Source organism: Peromyscus eremicus, chromosome 8b (assembly GCF_949786415.1).
Source record: "Peromyscus eremicus chromosome 8b, PerEre_H2_v1, whole genome shotgun sequence".
Lineage (NCBI taxonomy): Eukaryota > Metazoa > Chordata > Mammalia > Rodentia > Cricetidae > Peromyscus > Peromyscus eremicus.
The window spans coordinates 13,346,601-13,362,329 of record NC_081424.1 but is presented as its reverse complement, the minus strand read 5'-3'; the positions used below and the strand labels follow the sequence as shown (position 1 = coordinate 13,362,329).

Genomic DNA, 15,729 nt, shown 5'->3' with positions numbered 1-15,729 from the left:
GATCGTTTTATTATGTTCTCCACCTCAGTAGCATTGGTCATTCCAGAGGATAGAGTGGGATGTGGAGTCAGTGGGGGAAATATTGCCCTCCTTACAGCAGAGAATCGCAAGCCCTCGTCTCTTGGGTCCATTGTTTTTACATGGATACCTTCCCCAAGAGCTGTGAGCTCATGTGTGATTTGTTTGGCTGCAGCCAGGGCTTCATGGTAGAGGCTGGCATGTTTGGTTGTCTGTCTTGCCTAGTCTTACTGTCTGCAGAAATTGCATGTGAAGGAATGATTATTAATAAAATATGTACAAGATCCATACAAGGGGCAGCTTTAGAGATGCCTTTGCCACTGCCTTCAGACTCTTCTTAGCAGCAGAGCTAGGAATCGTAAAATGCACACAGAGTCAGTAGTGTGCCTTAAAGAAGGTTGTTAGTGCCCACTTTGAACCCACCACCAATTTTTATTTAAGTGAAAAACCTTTTTTGTTTGTTGTGGATGTTGTCACAAATTACTGCAGACTTGGTGGCTTGAAATGACACATTGAGACACATTGGTTTTAGAGACCAGAGGTTCAATGTCAAGGTTGTCAGCAGGCTCGGGCTACCTCCAGAGGATCTGGGGAGAACCCATTCTTCTCTTCTTCATCTTCTGGTGGCTTGACGTGTCCCTCGGCTGTGGCCTGTCCCTGTTGTTTCTGTCCCTTCTTCTTGGGTACTCTGTCATCTCATCACCTGCATCTTTCTACAAATGGTACCCAGTGGGAGCCAAGCTCCATGGTAACTCATCACTAGGTAGCACCTCCGGTTTGCACTGAACACCATGGTGTTGGAATAAAATCCTTCATAAGCGTTTCTGTTCTTCTTGCTGCTAGAAGATCTGGTTCCCTCTCAATGGCCAGATGTGATCAGCTTAGGATCCAGAGGAGGAATAGATCAGTGGGCCCTGCTCCTAGGGATGGTCCTAGAACATAGTGAACAGGAGGCAGTTTAAATAGTGTGGTAAAGCTTGGCATGAGGGAGACTCTTCAGTAAGTGTCATCTAGATGGACAGATGTTTGGCAGCAGAATTCTCTGGCTGAGCAAGTCATGGGGCCCAGAGGAGGCTATAGGCCTGAAGCTAATGCAAAGACCGTCTAGGTACCTACTGAATAAAGAAAGGCAACAAGGTAGGAGCTTGAGCCTAACAAGTAAAAAGAAGCCCCAGTCTGATGTCACAGCCACAGAATCGATGTCATTCTGAGTGTCCTTGGCCCAGATCCTCATCTCAAATCCTGGGAGGGAGTCACTGGCAGAGCTGGTAAACAAGGTGAGTTGTCTAGCTGAGCAGATTGCAGGGTGAGAGGCAGGCGATGACACCATCCTACACGAAGACTTGTTAACGTTAAAAGCAGATTTAGCTCTTTAAAAAACGTGCTTGTGTATGTTTTCCGGATCAGCTTTGGCTATTATTTTAACGTGCTGAAATGTTTTGAAATCTATTCTTTTTTCTAATTAACTTTATCCCCTTCTTTTTAGCTGTGTATTTATTATTCGTTATTTCTTTAAGGACAACTTGATGAAAATGTTGACTGAGGAACAATGTGCAAATGCTGTCCCAAGAATGTTGCTCTCTGGGGATGTTGATGCCTTGGGGTGTAATCGTCTAGTCTCCCCTCAGCCGACCGAGCTGAATCATTGCTTTTCCAGGATCTACCATCATGCTTAGCTAGGCCTCTGAGGGACTGCTGCTTTGCTGACATCCAGGTGTACTGTGCCCATAATCTGGCACCTAATAGTCATTTGACAATGCCCTGACCTGCGTCTGTCAAAAGGGAGAGGTGGGGTTCTTGGTTAGCCACTGTGCTGGGAGGTCCTTCATCGGGGTCTGTGGTATTAAATTGTGAGCCTCTTTCCTGTCACATATTCAAGTGTTAGGTGGTAGGTGGTTTCTTAATTAGGGTTTCTGTTACTGCAACAGAACACCATGACCTAAGCAACTTGGGGAGGAAATGGCTTATTTGACTTAGACCTCCACAGCACTATTTATCATTGAAGGAAGTCAGGACAGGAACTCAGAAAGGGCAGGAACTTGGAGGCAAGGGCTGAGACAAAGGCCGTGAGGGGTGCTGCTTACTGGCTTGTTCCTTGTAGCTTGCCCAGCCTGCTTTCTTAGCAAACCCAGGACCACCAACCCAGGGGTGGCACCACCCACAGTGGGCCGGGCCCTCCCCCTCAGTCACTAATTAAGAACATGCCCTACAGGCTTGCCTACAGCCTGATCTACAAAGGCATTTCCTCAGTTGAGATTCACCCCTCTCAAGCTGACATAGAACCCACCAGCACAGGTGGGGAGTGTTCTGTTTTCTTTCTGTGCTCAGATGTGGCAAGCAGAGACAGGGAGAGGGAGGGAAGGGAGAAGGGGAGGAGAGAGAGAGAGACAGAGAGACAGACATGTGGAGGGCCAAACAACAACTTCAGACATCGTCCTCAGAAATGCTGGCTACCTTCTTTGAGATAAGGTCTCTCATTGGTCTGGAGTTTACCACTCAGGCCAGACTGAATGGCCAGGGAGCCCAGGGATTCCCCCATCTCTGCCTCCCCAGTGCTGGGATTACAAGTGTACTAACACATCTGGCATTTTTATGTGGGTTCTGGAGGTCAAACGCAGGTAAGTCTTCATGCTTGCAAGATGAGCACTTTACCAGTTTCCACCCCCATCTGCCAGTATTTCTTTTAAGGGCTCACCTCTACTAAAGACTAGCCCTTATGGTATGTGTAGTCTGTAGAGAATACCTACCAGGTGAATATCGCTACCTCGTGGAAGTGAAGTATGCCACTCAGTGCTGGGTATAGACAGAATATAACGTGCAAAGAGAGAAGGGAGAATCTCTGTGTGTACAGTCGTTAACAGGATGAGTCAACAGTTTGCCCATCTGCATAGTCCCTCCAGTAAGAGTTGAAACAAGTGAGATGGCCTCAGAGTCGCACTAAAGGTGGAGTGATGCGGGAGATGGTGGTATGATGGTGTGCAGATCCAGGGCCTTGATAAGCCCTCCCTCAGCACTGACACCAGGTAGAGCTGACAGGTGATCACAGATGCCGTGTTGAGTGTTCAGAGGCAGTGGTGAACTGCAGCACACAGAAGTAAGCCAGCCCCAGGTGAGAGCTGGGCCACGGATTGCCCTTCCCCTGTCCTTGGGCAGAGCCTGCCCGGGGTTGGCTAGCTTCCAGCTTTGATGGGTAGGAGATCTGTACAACAGGCCGGAGGAAGTCTTCCTTTCTGCCTGCTTTTCTTCCGTTGCCGCCTGTCAAGATCCAGTGGTACATTCATTTAAAACAAGCAAACAGAACCATTGTCTGGGGCTGGTTTTGTTCATCTTTAGAAGAATATTATAAAAAGTAGACCTTGTAGACCGGAGAAAGAATAATTTGAAAAATTAATTAACTGCCATTTTGCTGATTATACTGTTATCAGATGGGAGAAGCACATTTTTTCCTTTGTGAAAGAGCTGGATGTACATTCGGGTGTTGCTTGTGGAAAATAAGGAAAACAGATTTGATAATGGGAAAAGGTTTGAATAGCCCCGGGCTATGGCAGGTTACTCGCTGTTGTGGTGGTGATCCACTATGAGCTATTAGTCCAGCAGGCCTCATGGGTCAACTGTCAGAGCCCATCAACTGCTAGAACAAAAAACCTGTAGTATTTACTATAGTTCCTCATAGTTGGATGTAATTAATATTGGCTACTAGTCAATATAGTGACTTTTGCATTAATCTGTTTTTATAGTGACCAAGAAAAAATACAATTAAGTGTCTATGTTTTGTAGATCTTAACTGTGTCAGAGTAAGGTTGTTTTTGGGGAAGTAAAAAGCTTCGGAAATGATCATTTCAAACCCAACAGAGCAAAATGTGTTGTTAGGAAAAAGTATTTGTTATCTGTTGGAACTAACTTTTTCTCATTCTTTGTCTCTGGAAGGTAAAACCCAATTATTCAGTGAGTACCTTACACCTGTTTTTGCAAAGTTTAGGCAACTGTCTTTACCCCTGATGTTTAGGCCGCAAGCACCCATTCATTCAGTTCAGGTTTGACCCAGCTCATTGCAGATTTCTGCTGCTTTTCCTGTCAGCCTGTCTCCTCACTCCATCACGGTTGACAGTGTCGTTCACTCAGGAGCTTTTCTTCAGCAGCCTTCCCTGTCCCAGCTTTGTCCCTGCTGACTTCCGAGTCCTTCTCCTCGATCACTCCACACTCCACAGTCTCCTACCATTTCCTGTGGCATTCAGGATTCCCTCCTGGAGATTGCCAGCCCAGCCCTGTGCTCTGTCCCAGCTGTCTTTTTCTCCAGCTCCCGCTTCATGCGCCCCACAGTCCCTCTGCCCAAAACCAGCCTTCCCTCACTTCTCAGGTGACCCCTCTTCACAGCCATGCTTCAGGTCAGCATGGTCTCTGGGATTGGTGGAGGAAAAGGAAGATGTGCCGCTCTGTTCCCATGTTGTGATACGGATGATGTGAACTATTTTGAAGAAGTAACAGCCAGCCACCTGGAGCTAGTAGTTTTGATGGATGTTGCTGGGTGATTTATGTGGCTGCCAAATAGGAATAAAAATTGGATGACTTTATTTGCTTTACAAATTATTTATTTATTTTTGTGTATGTGCGCATGCACATGCAGGGGTTATAGGTCAGCTCTCTCCTTCTATCATGTGGGAACCAGGCGTAGAACTCAGGTTGTCAGTTTGCATCAAGGGCCCTTACCCGCTCCACCATCTCACCAGCTCTCATTTGGTCTGAAAATAGTTTCTTTGAAAGTTTTAATTTGGAGCTGGAGTTGTTGCTCGGTGGTTGGAGTACTCTCCTAGCATGTCCAAGGCCTTGGGTCACTCTCCACAAATAACCTACTATGAAGTTTTGTTTCCCTAAGTACCATACTGAGTGGCATTCTTGTACCATTTGCCTTTTTCAAGATCCATCCATGTACCATGCATGGCATTCACTTATCTTCCTACTGTCCCGCATGGTATCCATTGTATGAATGCACCTCGGTGTATGAATCCCTCTCCTGTCAGTGGGTAGTCATTTCCGCTTTTTTCCTGTTCTTCAGCAGTGCTGCTGTGAACATCCGTGAGTGTGCGTGCTGCTGCAGCTTCCCTGTGAGAGAATGCTCAAGAACCCCTGAGTCCTTGTGTACAGACACTCTCCACTTGACTGGATAATGCCAGATTTGTTTCCACAGCGTGGTTATTCCGTTTGACATGCCTGTGAAGAAACTGTAACTTAAGAGGAGTGGAAGTCTAGAGGGAAGGTGGAAAGCAGTACTGACTAAACACTGGAGAGGAAAGGGAGGTCATTGGGATCTGGTGAAGTACAACTTCCTGTTGAGGAATGGAGTGACCATGGGATAATGAAGAGGAGGACTTGGGTTTTAAATTATCCTTGGGGAAGCAGTGACGAGCTACTTCACGTACAGGAGTCACATTGCCTTGAGGGAGCGGATTTCATCTTGCTAGGAGTCAACATGCCCAATTCTCTCCTCACCAGGTTCTCCCTGGCCAGCACCTGTTGGGTACTGGCTGGGGAGCAGGTGTTGTCAGGTGCTGACGTGTGTTTCCAAGTCTAACTAACGGTGGCGTGGAGTCTAAGGAAGCTTTCGAGACAGAGAGCCACAGAAACATGCAAACATTTTGACAGTTACCTTCTTCCGGTCACAATAGCTCCGCTGTCTGCGAGCGGGCTTTGTGTCCTTCACGTTCGGCAGGCTTACACAGGGCCTGACATGGCTGTCTCTTCTGCTTCCTAGCTTTACCCGATGGAAAGTCAGAACTTCTTGGGACTGCTCATTCACCTGACCCAAGTGAGGAAACAAAACAAAACAAAATTTTAAAAAAAAATCTCGGCATGATGAATAGCGAGTTACTCTGGGCTCTGACACAGTCCTTAGGGAGCTGATTGACTGCAAGTTCTGACCACCCTGGTTTTTAAGCCAGAGGAGTACATTTGCTTTTCAATGAATTCCCATTTTTTTCCAAATGTAGATCTGCGGATGGGTAGTTTCTTTTGTTGCTATTACTGAAATGGAAAGTGGAGCATTAAACCATTAAAAACACGTGGCCTCTAGAGGCCAAGAAGGGTGGCTTTTTTTAACTTGTTATTTTTGGACCCTCTTCATTAATAACATTCGTCAGATGCATTTGATTCCAGGCCAGAGAGATCACTGATGCTGGGATATTCAAGATAAATACATCACGACTTTTCATAATGTATTGACTAGTAGTATTGCCTGCTTGAAACTTTTGATGCTGACATTTCCAATTTGAGGAAACACCACGGTGTTCTGTAACTAAGATGTATACTGCCAAAAAGATGGGAAGGACCCCTTATGTCCCACAATTGAAGTTGCATCATGTAAATTCTAAAACTCCATGGGGTGAAGGAAAAAGTCTTAGTTAAGAGTTTGATTGCCCAAATTACTAAGGAAGCTGGACAGGTGTTTAGGTTGTTAAATAAGGAGGAAGCAGGATAGGAAATCACTTGTGGTCTGTGAGCTTAATTTTGAAAACAAAATTTCTATGAGGGAAAGGCCTACAGAAATCACCACATTGAAATGCTGACAGTTGTATTTGGGGTCTGAGATTATGGGATTTCCTTCTCTATGTTTGCTAATGTGGTTATATGATTTTATAATAAAATTAATTAAAAGAGTGAGTTTAAGGGCAGACAATCTGGATTCCAGTTGCTGCTCTCTGACTGTTTGACCTTGGACAAGCTTCTTTGCTTGGCACTGGCTGCCTCAGGAACTAAAAGATGTTTTATCTACCCCACTCACAAGGCTGTTGCCAATTGGCTCTGCAGCACCCCGTCTCTCCACTCTGCTTCCCATTCTTCCCTGTTTCTCCTTCCCTGGTGAAAATAGCCTCACCCAGTCCACACCCAGAAGCCATGAGTGATGTCCTTTTATTGTGTGGTTTCTATTCTATCCTGTTGTGGCCCATCTCTGATTACACCCTCTTGGGACTTCTGTTTCAGCACTGACAACTGATGATAATTTTAGAGAAACGACTGATGAGTAAGAATGAATACTTGGCCTTATATGATGTGGTTTGAGTAAGAATGGCCCCATAGGCTCATATATTTGAATGCTTAGTCATCAGAGAGGGGCACTGTTTGAGAAGGATTAAAAGGATTAGGAGGTGTGGCCTTGTTGGAGGAAGTGTGTCACTGGGGATAGGCATTGAGGTTCCAAAAGCCCATTCCACACCCAGAGTCTCTCTTCCTCTCTGCCTGTGGGTCAGGATTTAACTCTCAGCTACTACTCCACACTGCCCTGTGTGTCTGCATGCCATCATGTTCCTCACAGTGATGGTAAATGGCTAAGCCTCTGAAACTGTAAGCAAGCAACAATTAAACGCTTTCTTTTATAAGAATTGCCTTGGTCATGGTGTCTCTTTACAGCAATTGAACAGTGACTAAGACATATGACAAGAGAGGAAATTTGAACACCTGCACTTCCTAAAACTAAAATTTTCAACTGTTTAAATATGTGTATTTTGACCAAAATATGCTTAGTAATTCGAGGGCATTCATGTTAGCTTGCCTTTTTGGTGGGGAGGAAATGTGTGTTTGCTAAACAAGCTTGTGTCCTTGGCTCTGCCAATTCTTTGAAGAGAAGGCACTGATGACTAAGGTCCCCAGGGCTGAATGTGAGCCCGGAGGTGCTAAACTGTGTTTTCAAGACCACAGTGCTGCTGAGATCACCAAGCTGCTGGCAACAGGACCAGAGATGCTCACTGGGATGCCATGTTTCGTGTACTTCAGAGTCAGCTTACTCAGGACAGAGAGGAAAACCCGTTTTTGAACAGTAGTAGCCAGCTGTAGATTGATAGAAACCCTGAATCATTTTGCCCTGGGTTTTGGGAACACCTTTAGCATCTATCTGTTCAGTAAACCCATATTCACGTGGGTTTGCTATTCTGTCTGTTTAGACCAGACTTGGAGATTCTGAGAGCCCCAGACTTTGATCTCTAAACAAGCAAGTAACAGAGGTACATTCTGGATCTTCTTCAGAGTAGCATCCAAGGCTCTAGTTTATGTCCCATTCAGAACAGCAGACTCTTCCTCTTCCTCCAGCTGACCTGGGATAAGTTACTGGCATGCTTAGCCACAGTTTCAGAATCACATGAAAGATATAATCTCTAAGGGCCCTCCGAGCTCGAGTTCAAAAACGGCTCAGTAGTTCCATCATGTTTTGTTTTAAGTGTCAGCATCTTGAGATGTGTGACTAATTAAAGTTACAGGAGATCAACCAAAAGTTCTGGTCACTTCAGGTTCCAGGCTCTGAGTCGGGTCCTTGTCTTCTACAGATAGGTTGGTGGGAATGGCCTTTATGTGCAAGGCCACAGTTCCTCACAGCCCAGTTTTCATGGCCCTATATCGGCCCAAATTAGTATGAGGCAAACCAGAGTATAGGGATAGGAATGGCATTTAAACCAGTCAGTTGGCATTGTCTCTGGAGGGTAGGATGCAGTAGATTCTAGCAACCCCAGGCAGCTCTCCAGGAAGTAGATTTCAGGTTTTGTTTTCAGAGGGAAAGTGTTGTATCAGCTTGCATGATCATTTGCATTCCTCAAGAAATGGATGAATAAACCAGCTCATGTTCCACAAGCAGTATTATCAAGCCATCTCGTGATTACCCGACAGGCTGTGCACGTCTCTCTTGACCTCCTGGTGTGGGGCATAGTCCCCAGTGACTTAGGATCTCTTTCTCCTTTCTTCCTCCTCTCTAGGGTATGATGAAGCATTCAGCCCATTAAACAACAGGGGGATCTCTCTGATGAATTTTTACATGCCTCTGTCATTTTAATATAATCGTCTTTCTTTTAAAAGGTTCGTGAGTCTATTGTTAGGATTGTAAAACTACCTAAGAGAGACAGGAGGGCTTTTCCCATTTTCGGAATTCAGACAGTTTTGTTAATTGCACTGCTTTACACGAGAGTAATTAAATGGGTTGGGAGAATATGTTATACTTATTTATAGTAACATGGGCATGTCACATTTATCGTCATTACTGCACAATCTACTTGATCATATCATTTTGGGGGACTAAAAAGCTGTTACTGTTAAAAGTAGTACCAGGGACTGTTCTTGACAGAGTCTTTGATCTAGCTGTGAATATGAACAGATCCAGGTGGGGAAGGGCCATACATAGTAGTTTTTACAAGGAACCTATACTTGGAAGGTTTTAGATATGCTTTTAAGAGGGGTCTGAAGGTATACATCTGTAATCCCGTCACTGTGGAGGCTGAGCTAGGATCTCAACTTAAAGGACAGTTTAGACAATGTAGCAAGACCCTATCCAAAAAAAGTATGCCTTTTAACATTTTAATTTTAAACCTTCTGAATGAAATATTTGGCCATGTCAACTGTTTTGGGGTTTTATAACTTAACTTTGATAAGACAGCTGGTATAGAACTCGACCGTGGTTCTTAAATTTGGTGATAAGTAGTACAGTTTTTGTTTGGTTTTGGTTTTTCAAGACAGGATTTCTCTATGTAGCCCTGGTTGGAACTCAGTCTGTAGACCAGGCTGCCCTCAAACTCAGAGATCTGCCTGCCCCTGCCTCTCGAGTGCTGGGATTAAGAGCGTGCCCCACCATGACCAGCACAGTACATTAATCTTAATATATTCTAACATAGCAGATTTTTCAAGCAAATAGAAGAGAAAGCGTCCAAGCACAGATGCCAAATACCACTTCAAAAAGTGGCTGGATACTCTGAGTGCCTGTTCAAGAGCAGAGATAGAGACCCATCACCTCTCCTCTCAGAAGTCTGCCGCTTACAGTCTGCTTGCCTATAGTCATCAGGCACTTTTACCCAATTATCTTAGTGTCCAGTTTCGATATGACGGGAACAGATTCTTCTCCACTACCATGGTTCCCAGGGAACTCCATCACTTCCTCAATCACTATACACTGTCATAGACCTCTCCCTCTACCCGGCGGCCTCTTGTGGGGTGCTCCTCTGACACCACTGTCTCTTTGGTCCCTTGTGCTGCCAGCACCTCCTTAGTGCAGGCCTTCAGCTCCTGTCCTTTGAAACTGCCCCAGTCTCCTGGTACCCGGACCCCCATCCCTAAACTCCTGTCCACAGCCCTCACCCACTCATACATTGCCAGCTGAGGCCTTCCTGTGTGTGGTGTCTTGCGTCCCACCTCCTTGTCATCTCTGCTGGGTCTCTGTCCCTCTCCACAGCAGATGCAGAACCTTCCCCCTTCCCCCCAGCCAGTTCCCTAGGTTCCTTCCAGGAACTCTTACCCCATCTCCCCGCACTGCTGCTACACTGCCCGCCTAAGAGAGTCTTCAGGCGGGCGGCCAGTCTGCCACCCGGCAGTGCTTGGGTGTCTCACACTTAGTGTAGTTAAAGTCCTAGAGCTCTGCAGGAGATGGTCCCACGCATCCTTGTCCCTGTGGAGGTCTGTGGCTCTGCCCAGTCAGCAGCTATCCCATGCTGGTGGTATCTGTGGCTGCTTAGACGGTGGGGGCAGGGGCTCACCTCTGCCTTCAGCCAATAGCTTCATCTTGAAGAGCCTTTGGTATACTTAGGTTCTTTCCTGTATATACTTTTTTTTTTAAAGCAAAAAACTAGATTTTACCATTAGCCAGTGAGAAGAGTCACACAGGCCTTGTTCTTGTTTGTCAGGAGAGGGTTTGAAGGTCAAAAGTTGTACTTGTCCCAGGCCATCAGCTAGTGAGTGATGCAGTTGGTATTTTCTAGCAGTTTCTCCTTCGGTATCTCGTTCCTACAGTGAGTTCTGAAACACACGGTCCTAGAAGGCATTCTGTGAAAAATGGATTGTACAGCAGGGTGAGCTGATGCATTTCTGATCTTAAGGATTCCTAGTGCACATAGCATTTAAGAGCTCTGAAAAGTTTATACTGAAAGAACACCATCTCGTGTATTTGAGGTGAAATACACATGACAGAAACTTTTCAGTGTATGGTAAGTGTCCTTAGGTGTAGTTATGGTACTGTGCAGCCATGACATTTCACCTCACAAAGCTGAAACCCTGTTCCTCCAGAACAGCAGCTTCCTGTTCCTCCCCTTCTCCCAGCCCCCCCCCCCCCCCATGGTAGACATTCTGCTTTCTCTCTGTGTTTATTCTGATTCTAGGTACCTCAGTTAAGTGGATTGTGTAGTATTTGCAAACACCTCACAGCAACAATGTCTAGGACGAAGAGAGTAAAGGGAAGAGCCACAGATATGCATGCCCAGCAGCCTGCTTCCCCTCTAGCTAGATCTAACCTCCTAAAGGTTCTGGAACCTCACAGAATAGCCCCACCAGCTGGGACCTGGGTATTCAGAACATGAGCTTTTTGGAAGACATCTCACATTCAAACCGTGACACTACAGTAACTGTTTTTAAATATTTGGAATCCACAGTTGTTTGAAGTGTTTTATAACAGGTCTCTTAAATTCACTTGGTCGCAGAATTATTTTTCACATGATACAGAAGGTGTGTCAAAAAAAACTTTGGGGAATCTTGAGCTCAGTAAAAATCCCCACTTGTTCCAAGGGGCCAGAGCCTGAAGAGTCAGGCTAGGGAGTTGGGTCATGATGTTCCTGGTCTGAGTAGAAGATGAGCAACATAGTCTCAGAAACTGTAGAGGAGAGGAGCTCACAGATGTCCAGCCAGCTATGACACGAGAGACCAGGACTGTGAGCTCAGCATGGGGAGAGCTGGGCCCTGTGGTGCTGGTTTCCTCTGGTCTCCACCAGTTAGCCTGTTACCAGGTCAGGGTTGTGAAAGAGGGTGAGCCCGCCTGCCTGTGAGAACAGGGGTTGGGTAGCTTGGCGATGAGGAGCTTTCAGCTTCAGACCCACAGTTTCCTCATCAGGCCGAAGAAGGAAGAATGTTGTCTGGCCGGGTCTCATAGAGTCCTCTGAAGGACTTGCTGTCATAACTCCCTCTAATTGGCCTGCAGCGTAGGTCTTAAATGACTGAGGAATAGTTGGGAGCACTGTAATTGTGGGTAGGCAAAGCCTCCAAGAGCTTTGTCTTTCACAGACCTCAAATGTGGCTGTGGTTGCTCTTTCTCCAGGACAACCTCAAGAAGTCCCAGGCTCTGTTGATCTGAAGGAGAGATGGCAGAGCCCAGCCCCACGTGCCGAGGGCTGCCATCTCTCTCCGCCCTAAGTTAGCACGGGCTGCAGCAGTGGTAGGGAGCCCAAGAGACGACAAACTGCTGTCGCTGTCGCCGCAACAGCGTTAGAAAGCTGCCTTTGATGTCGATAAGGATGGGGAAAACTGTGAAGAGGACTCATGTCCCAAAGTGTCTTCAAATCAGCCTGCGGTAAGGTCAAGGAGTGCCCAGCTTCATACCCACTTGACCAAGAACAACAGATAATGACCCCTCACACTGTGGAGTGAGGGCCTCATAAGTTCTGAGACCTTTAGATGAAATCTGCCACTTACGCGAAACTGTCATTATTCCATGGGGCTTTGCTGTTCTGTAAAGAAAGGTTATCGTTTATTCTCCGGTGATGAGGAGCCTTTGCTTCAAGTGAGTTCAGAGCTGGCCTGTTGCATTGGCCATCACACACCCAGGTTCTCTGTTTCCCCAGGATCAGAGGTGCGTAAGGAGGCACGGAGAAAAAGTGCAAGGGAAATTCTGTGTAGACTCCAGAAAGCTGCTTCCACAAGCCTGTTTTCTGTTCTCTGCACATCCCTAAGAGGTCCCTGACTTTTACCAGAGTTTAATGAAGAATTCAGTGTCTAATTGTAAAGCAGTGCAGAGTGGCTGGTGTGAACAAGGTGTTGTTCTGGCTGTGTGGGTTCAGTAAGTGGACAGGGTCACTTCGCCCAGCTGGGGAAGAGATGCGACAAAGGCAGTGATCACTGAGACTTCAGAGGCAGGAGTCAGAAGGTCATCTGTCATACATGAAAGCAAAGTACCCCGGTAAGAGGAATGGGGATGTGTGCAGGCATGTGGTGCCCGCAGGTGCATGGTACATACAGGCATGTGGTGCATGCGGGCGTATGGGGAGGCTGTTAGCCTTTCCTTTGCAGTTTTCAGGAAAAGAAATCTATTTATTTTAGATTCAGGGTTGTTTGGACATAAATGGGTTTTGTCATGTCAAGTAATAGGATGCTTAGAAAGCTTTCTGCTTAAACGGTCTCATCAACTCTCTGTGCAGGATCACCTCCAAGATGTGTGTGTGTGTGTGTGTGTTTATGTGTGTATGTATGTGTTCATATGTGCCCACACATCTACATGTATGAATCTATGCACATCCATGTGCAATACTACTACCTAAGTTTCAGTAGAAGCCAAAGCACGGAGATCTGAGCTTTTGGCATTTTTCCAAACCAGTTTTTAAAGGCCAACTGGGATGCCATAGTAATGCAGTCCTTCTGTCCTGTGATTTTACAAGGGAAGAAACTGAAACACACAGATGCTAATGACTCACCAGAGCCAATGAGTCAGGGGTGGGAAATGGGCCTGGCTTCCAGCCTCTGAGTGACCATGGCCACCTTCCTGTGCCTCCCCAGTTCCTCTCACCAGACCAACAGGCCGGTTTTCATCCTCCCCCACTTTTGCCTGTGGATCACTTCCACCTCCACATTTATATGATCAGTTTAAAAAAAATGGACAGGCTATTCACTTCAGCCCTTCTGTATCATTTTATAATGTTAGTGTAAAGTGTTATATAGTCTAGTGACAATAATTTCAAAACAGTAAATCGTTTACAGGATTTCTCAATGCCATCGTAGGATACAGAATCTACAACAGGCCAAGTTTCCCTTTGTTCCTCAGCGTCACCCACACATTCCAGCTCTTCCATGTGTGTCCCCAAAACTTTCCAAACCATGGCTCACTTTCCTACCACCTATCTTCCTGATTCTACATCACAAAACAGCCAAGGTCAGGAAGGATCTTCCCCAAGGGCGAGCAAAGGAAAGCTCCAGGGTCACACTGTGCTGCAAGGTGACAGCATGGGAGCGTGTGTTGTTCATTTCCTTCCAGCTGCTGACAGCTGTGTGCGAAGGCTTTCTTCTGTACCACCTCGTGGAATGGAATCCTCCCAGAAACGCTGTGTGGCAGTTGTTGATGTCTTCAGTTAACAGACACAAAGTACCTGACCAGTGCTGTGTGCTAGGGAAGTGCTGGCATTGGAGCCCAGGTCTCTAATTATAAAATCATCCATCTTCTGTATGATGTGACCTCTAAATAACACAAACGTTGGATACTCCACGTTCTATCAATTGTCAGATCAAAGTCTGTGTGCTCTTAGCACTGAAGCAGTTAAATATGTTTTAGCATCCATCTTGGAAGCATAGTAGGTACATTGAAAACTACAGCAACAGAACCCTACATGAAAAGCCTTAGGAAGTAGAATTTTTGTCTTGTTTGAAAACTCAGTCTAAAGAGATCTAGCAACCTCCGTGGAGCTCTGTTCCAGCATACCAGAGGTGCTGGGCTCCTTCCGTCTCTAACACCAGCACGGTGCTAGTGGTAGGTCTGGACAGCGAAGGCCACGCTTGCCATGCACAGAGAAAACAACAGGCAGTTCTTCCTGCCAAGTACAGGAGGATACAGATGGTTTCTGACAAATACATTGGTTCCTTGTGTGAACCTGTGGACTTGATGGGGTAATAATCCTCAAGTGAAGCTTCACTGAGATGCATTCGGTGGCAACCCTGTGACCGAAAGCTGGTGTTGACTGGACAGGGAGTGTGGTGGAAAAAAGGATACCAAACTGAAGAAGGGAATTATCTAGAGAAGGCAATGGTTAAATGCAAATCAACACAGATACCAAGGGAAACTTGAGTGCTGAATGAAAGCAAGTAAGATGAAGCGACTGAGGCAGGGGGATAAGCCAGAGCATGACTGAGTGCCAGCTGAAGACAGGGGAGACAGGAATGCATGGTGCACAGGCCAGGGTAGGGAATCGGGCGGCAACCATGCCCTCAGTAATGCTAAGTAGATAGGGCAGCCTCTGTTTTCTTCAAGGATGCCGGCTGGGCTCTCTTATGGACTTCAGTAGACCGTTCAGTCTGTTATACAGAGAGGTGCCTTTCCACATGCCTGAGATTGGGTTTGCGGCTCCAGCAGGAAGGTCATTTGCAAGTAGGGCACTCATTTACTGTCATCCAAATTTGACCCCTAATACACCAGGAAGACCAAAGGGAAGTCCAGTGAGGACCTGTAGTAACAGCTCACCCAAGGATACTAGCCCAGGAGCCTTTACTAAACCCACATCTTAGAATAGATGTCTTGCCGTTTTCCAGGGTTTGCAGGGAAGACTTTAAAGATCACACGCACAAGGGTGTCAGCTGTTGATGACTTCCTTGCAAAGAAGATGCTGTCCCATTAAAACTGTTTTTCAGTGACCAGTGCTGTGACTTCCCAGTGACCTGCAATGACTTCATGTGCCTGCTCTCAGGTCCTGAGGCACAGTGATACACTGAGCTGATTAAAAATAGCATTCTAATGAAATTGTTGGGTGTGTTGTAGTATTAGTCACATACAAATGGGAAGTTGTTTCCTGAGGAAATTTGATAAACTGAAAGCTAGCTTGAAGGTTCAGATATTTTGTGTGGGATTTTTCTGCCCTTCCTTGTGTTTCCCTTTAAAAATTTACCAGTTAATTGTGAGTCCCACCCAGACACATATTTTAACACTTACTACAGACCTCAGCTGTCTGTTAATGTTAGCATGATGTAAGAGGTCAGAGCATGTGAGTGTAGAATCCTGAAAGGAAGAGG

General features: G+C 46.1%; 1 protein-coding gene across 7 annotated transcripts in view; it reads left to right on the top strand.

The window, feature by feature from the left end:
* The window catches only part of Fyn (FYN proto-oncogene, Src family tyrosine kinase), a 197,006-nt gene that overhangs the window by 31,840 nt on the left and 149,437 nt on the right, over positions 1-15,729 (top strand). Inside the window, exon 1 of one of the 7 annotated variants that reach the window (XM_059272532.1) lies at positions 12,145-12,313. The exons of the other annotated variants lie outside the window; for them this stretch is intronic. The gene's annotated coding sequence lies outside the window, so the exon portion shown is untranslated. Of the gene's footprint in view, positions 1-12,144; positions 12,314-15,729 lie in introns of those variants that run through there. 7 annotated transcript variants of the gene reach the window in all.